Source organism: Ornithodoros turicata, unplaced genomic scaffold (assembly GCF_037126465.1).
Source record: "Ornithodoros turicata isolate Travis unplaced genomic scaffold, ASM3712646v1 Chromosome44, whole genome shotgun sequence".
Taxonomy (NCBI): Eukaryota; Metazoa; Arthropoda; class Arachnida; order Ixodida; family Argasidae; genus Ornithodoros; species Ornithodoros turicata.
In genome coordinates, this window is record NW_026999374.1 from 77,600 (window position 1) to 84,501 (window position 6,902).

Below are 6,902 nucleotides of genomic sequence, written 5' to 3' on the forward strand. Positions count from 1 at the left end.
ATATCCAATTTGAACTAATGTTTGACTATTAGCAAAAGAAGATACTGCTTCATTAGTTGCAAAAGGTAATCTATAACCTAAAGGAGTTATTTTGATTCGACATCTTTTTGCCCATGTATTTATAGGAAGATTACTAAATTCTGTAGGACTCATAAATAATTGCAAATTATTTGGAGTCATATCTGTAAATGGAGTAGTTAATAATTCAAAATTATTGATATCCCAAAAATCTTTCCAATTTGCGAAATTTTTTATACCAAATTGTAATCCAGCAGTATAAATTTGAAAAGTTTTACGATATATTCCCTGTACTTTCGTTATTCCAGGATCTCGTATAATTGTTGCAATGACATCACTTCCAGTTCCACCAGGTATTGATGATCCAGCTTGAGGTCTTTGAACTTGGTCAACTGCAATATTTTGATTTTGTGAAGCATCTTGTGGGTTTTCTATACCACTGTCGTCTACAGGTTCCGTTTGTTGTCTTTTCTCTCATCTTGTTCGCGGCATTTTTTGGATACAAAACACCAGTTAAAGATTCGATTGCGTATTTTCCACTTAATCCAAGAGCACCGAGAGTTCCTCCAAGAGATCTTGTTCCAAGAAAACTTCCAATAGCTTTTAAATCTGCTTTTCGGACGTCTTCTTGTGATTTTGCTAAGAGGTACTCTTCGTCATGTATCTTTGCTATTTCATCATCTTCATCAGTAGGAGATGCTTCAAAGTCATTCGTTCCAGGACCTAAATAATTATGACCGACAAAATGAGCCACTAAAAAATATATTAATATACATAGAATATATAACTTACTTCAATCTGGGAGCTTGTCGCTGCCTTCGGCAGTTCCGCCTTCCACCTCCTTCCTGTAGCCAACGCAGCAAGATAACTACGAGAAAGGACCGAGTGCAAGAACTTCTGTTTTCATAAACATCCGCAGCTGCTCACTCCCGATACAGAAACTTCCGCTCATGCGCTCGCTCGCTTATCGATAAGAACGGAAACATGTCTGGGCATGTCGGGGCACGCAAATATTTCCGGTTTCATTCATTGCCTTATTTGGAAATGTTTGCAATTTGGAAATGTGGCAATTTCGCAACGCCAAACGCGGCAGTACAGGGCGAAATGGGATGGTCCTCATTTCTAACTAGAGACGCCAGAGCTAAAACCCATTATCTAGGATGCTTGATCCACATGCCTGAAATATCGACTTCATAGAGGACTTTCCATCATATCAGATTCTGCGGCCTAATATCCAGGTGGATCAAAAAGATTAACCAGTATGATAGGAAATACAGCAGGGGAACAAAACGACAGACAGCACAAAGCGAGAAAGAATGGACAAAAATTACAACAGAAGAAATAAACAAAGTCGAAATTGACAATTGGAGGGAAAACACAGGGAAAAAACACAGTCTTAGGATTTACATGGACCACAAGCCAAAACCGCGAACCTGCACGGAATACAGAGGCGATAGGGGAAGTGCCCTGCTCTTCCAGGCACGAACACCAGAAGAAAAGAACTGTTTGGTGAGGACATCGACCCTACTTGCCCACTCTGTGGTAAAGCACCTGAAGACTTAAGCCACATCCTCCAGGAATGCGACAAACTGCAAGGGGTCACACCTTTGAGTGATACGACAAGAAACACAGAAGATATCACGGCGATGGTGTATCGCGAAAACAAAACCAAAAGCGAGAATGCTCTCCTAGCGCGAATACAGCACCATCTAACAAATTGGGAAAAATGAAGAAATCTGCCATGAAGATCCAAATGAACCAAGAATCACAAGAATAACAAACAAATACGATTTCATTGTTAAATGTTATCCTCGCACCTGTGACTTCGAAAGAAGTCTGCCCTCTGACAAAAGGAATTAGGTGTAACTATACTCGATACTCAGGTGGTTCCGACTTCACTTTCACGAGCACTGAACTCTGGTGAGAGCTGCATCTCTTCAGGTTGTGAATCCGAGGGGCTGGAACGTGATTACTCAAGGACACAAGGATCTCTCGCCTCTTCCTTCATGGGGAGTAAACTGTTTGCAGTCACTGTCCCCTGTAAATTATGAGAAAGAGAAAAATTGTCTCCAGAAGTGAACAGTTGATGTGCGTATCAATTAAAGTTAATTGACTAACTGTTTGTCCCCCCCAGCGGGCCTGTCTTCAGGGGCCTTCAGAGGTGCCGTCTTCGAGAGTTCCGAGTCAGGACAGAGGACATGCCAGAGAGGGGTACCCCGTAGAGATTGTTTCTTAAGAAAGAAACATGATGCTTGTCGAGGAGTAACGCCGAGACAGAGGAAACGCAGAGACCACCACAAATTCTTTCAGGTTACTCACAGCATCAGCGGATCAAACTTTTTCTCTCAACTTTTTACTCCCCGCTGAGGCAGGTTACTCCCAGGTCGCTGCGGTTTTGACTCATTTGACAGCATGTCCATCTGGCCGTAGAACTCGGCCGCAAAAACGACGTCTGTACTGACCTCGTAGTTTTGTTACGAAAATTCTGTAAAGGCTAAAAATAACCACCCCGTATGCAGAGGTATTAAGTTTTGTCACGACCTCGGCAGCTCAGTAAAAGAATAAGAAGGAAAAATAACAACGGTTGTGATTAGGAATCCAGGGAATCCAATCCGCAACGCTTATGGAATGTCGAATCGAATCCGCAACGCTTATGGAATGTCGAATCGTTTTTTTAAAAAGCGTATAAAAAGCCACAGGGAAAAAGCACTTCTACTGAAGAATGTTTTCAAGCAGCATTTGATATTTCTGTCTAATGAAAAGCTAATTCAATAATAGTTGACATTCAGGGAAAAAATATATCGTATACTCGTTCTTAAATGTAATTTATGTAACATGTTGTTCTTCCACTATGGAAAATAACTACTTAAGCTCTCAGATTTCCACAAATCCGGAAAACAATGAAAAAGTAAAACCACATAAGTTTTCAACTTGTAATGTAAGAGTTCTTTTAATTAATAATTAATATTTGGGTGTTTACGTCGCGAGACTAAGAGTTCTTTCCTGAACTGTTTCAGTGTGAAGCAATATAAACAGACAAACAAGAAAACATCCGCTGGCCAATCAGGATTTCTGCACTCCTGATGCGCAAATAAAAAAAAAGACAAAAGCAAACACGGTTGGCAGTTTCAAAAGATACGACTCGCCTTTTTTTAATTTTTTTGCGGTTGGAATTCGCATTCCCGAACCCCTGCCTAGGATTCTGAGATTCCGTTGGCCCATCCCTTTTTGTAACGGAAACTGAAACAGAGGCTGTAACGGAAACGATTGATTGATTGATTGATTGATTGATTTTAAAAGAAAAAATGGAGAGGGTAGTCCCGAGCCACTCCGGACTGGCTACTCCAGGACGCGTTATTAATAAAAGAAAGGGAAACTACAGTAACCTCGACGCTTTGAAACGCTTTGAAAGAATAAATGAGAACATCATCACATGGTTCTCCATGTAACGGAAACGAAAAAGATTCCGTTAGATTCCCCCGGATGCTATCCACCTCAACCGCTGCTTCCATAATCACATGTCATGTCTGTCGTCTAGTGTTTAGCTCGTACTGCATTTTTTAAAATATTTTCATGAGCTTGCGACCGTGTGTGCTTGGAGAGGTACCATGGACTGCGTAGTACTAATTAGGAATAAAAGAATACTGCGATTGGTGGCTATTGGGGAAGATAGCCTGGACAAACACCTACACACGAGAGTCGTCAAAGTCTTCCATGAAGGTGATGTTGACGAGACAATACCACCTGCCTTGCACTATGGGGACAGTTCTTCAAATTCTTTTCAGAGTATCGAGGTTATTTTCTGTTAGTTATTCGGATGTTTTTATGCACAATTATAAAAACTAGAACACCAGAGAAGATGTTATCATGTGCACCTTAACGTTGATTTCAGTTTTTTGTTTACAGTCTCACAAAGAAACCCAGTCCTGATAGCTTTCCTTTGAAGGGTATATGTATTCAGGCTTCACTCTAGTTTTGAAAACTAGCAAAAAAGTTAGAACACCCGCTGCAACATTTAATTATATCCGCAGGCCGACGTCACACGGCTAGATATGGAACTCACCGTTTCCTGAAAAAGAAGCCACGTTTTTCACTCTTGCTTGTGCATGGGTGTCTCTGTCCTGTTCCTCGAGGTTGTTCTGTTCCGGGTGCTTCCCCAATTGTTGTTCGTCCCAGACGATCCTGGATCAGTATGTTAGCACTGAGCAAAAGATCTCGTCAATAATGATAACGAGGAGTATGTCGATTTACACTTTAAAAGCGATTTTAAAAACCCCGTGCTGGGAAACGAACAGAGGACGACACAACACAGAGCACAGCACACATGTAGATTTACGCGCGTCATGTCAGTCAGTCAACAGTGAAGATTCCCATGTCATATCCATTGACAGATCCCCACTTTGCTTTTGCCTCGAAGTGAACAGTAAAGGCTCCTTCTAAGTGACACTAGAAGCTACTTTGTCATTACTAGAAGCGTACTAGAAACTTTAAAGTTTACATGCTTACCGCCATTGAAGAAAGGAGGAAAGAGTGGTGTCGATATCGTTGCATGGGTAAACAAAGGGGAATGAAATAAAATGATATGCCTGAGAACAATAAAATTGCTGTTTCTGTAACGTATCTTGAAGAATTTAATTACCGATGCAATTGAACTCGCGTTATTTTTCGTGTACGCAACAAAACAAAAACGTGTTGATCACGGCGGTTAACGTCGTCTGCCATAGCGATGTGCTGGATTAAATAAATAGCGCGACTTCAGTGATATCGGGAAATAAATTCGATATACGTGCTAGAAAACGTATCATCATAATTTATTCCCTTTTCGTTACCCATGCAACGACATCGGCACCATTTTTTTCCTTTCCTCTGAGGCGGCGGTACGTGTTTTTAGTATAATGTCATTAATTAGAAACAGCCTTTAATTTTCGCTTCGAGGCATGAAAAATGTGGTGCTCTGTCAATGTAAACGATATTCGGATCTTCAGCGTTTCCATACCATAAATCCAACAAACAGGTTTGACAAACTAAATTTGAAAATCGTAAAACCAGACAACGAATAACCATAGGGATGTACTTGAAGGACAAAGCGGGTCAAAGTGTAATCACTTGGCCGGCAAAACACTTCGAAATAGAACCGTTTTTTTTTTTTTTTTTTTTTCAAATGGTGTCCACTTCGAAGTCAGTGTTGGCTTGGCCAGGGCATTGTGGGTAAAACTGGGACCACTTTGAAAGTCAGAGTGGCAGTGATTTCCCCAGAAATTCACTGCTGGGTGGGTGCCCAGCTTTCAAGGGGGGGGGGGGGTATGGTTGGTGAAGGTTGCGCTTACGGATTTTTTTTTAGACACGAGAAGACTCATGGCACAATGGTGACATATTTGCACAGCTTTCCCGTTTTATTTGTACATGTTATTACGTTAGAACACAGTACATTAGAATATAGATTCACAATGAACGGCATTTCAACACTAAGATGCATAACCGCACGACCGAGAAAGCAAAAGGACTAACACCATGTCTCATGAATCTCACTGAATACCTAATGAACCAAGTGTGAAAACCTGCACAAACAAAACAAAAAAAAAAAGCAGAATACCCTACTTGATTGAGTTGGGAGCAAATGGTTCTTGATGATCCACATTGCGTTTGCGTGCCCGCACGCATTTTTGCTCGTATATGCGCGTAATATATGCATTCAACAGTCACTTTCAAATGATTACGGACAAATGCATGGAACGATCATCTGCATGACTGTGGTCCTACAGCATAAGCTTGACAGTACAGGATGTAATTCGCTACGCGGGAGTCACTACCAGAACGTGTTGGTGGTTGATATGGGTGGGTTTACGTGAGAAATTTCAGGGGGGTGTTTCAAAAATGCAGGGGGGGGGGGGGGTGGAGGGTCAGAGTAGGTTACACTGGGTCCATTTAGCAGTATCACATCAGCAACGCTCAAGAGGAAAATGAAGGGAATCCAATCCAATCCATGTATTCGTATCATTCCAACGATTTCAGCAACGATGGAGCAATGCAATGCAGCTGCTGTACCCGCCTAGCATCGTATCCCAATTTCCGTGTAGATACGAAACCGCCATCCGTAGTTGCGAGAAGGCATTCCACGAATTGCGTAGTGGAAAGGAGGGAGAGAACGGAGCACGTTGGTGAGAAAGTGACACAATGCAGCAGGTTAGATGTATACATGGGCATTTGCCACTCGTCACGCCAACATTGAATTAGGGCAAGGTCGCTTTGTAAGGGTAGTTGGTCAGTAGGAGTGTTGATTTCCCTGTAGTCAACGCAGTCAATAGTCGAATAGTGTGATATGCATGAAGGATGGTCGTTAATTTATGAAATAGGAGGGACCAAGAACTGCACCCTGTGGAACTCATGAAAGGACAGGAACAGTTGAAGGACAGACAGCAGGAGAGACTGGAAACGAAAGCTTGGAAAGAAATTCAGTTCTGCAATGGTCGACATACGGGTCGAGAGAGATTTCGTACACAAGTCCCGGGTGAGGCACCATATGGAAGGTTTTGCGGAAATCTAAGACGACGGCATCGGTCTGATGGTTATTATCAGCTTGGGTAAAGACGTCATCAACGAAACAACGCAGTTGCGTTTCGTAAGAAAAGTATTTTCCGAAAACCGGGCTGCAGCGGGTGTAAAAACTATTTTCCTCAAGCAACTTGACTAAGCTCGAGAAGTTAATGTGTTTGCGAATTTTGCATGCGATGACAGCGATAAAAATGGAGCCATATAGTTATTAACGTACTGACTGTTACCGGACATGGCGACTGTCACAGGGAAACAAGTTTGGCGAGTATTTGCTTAAACATTTTTGTTTAAACGAGTTAATTTAGAGAAGATGAGTATTAGAAAGGGCACTG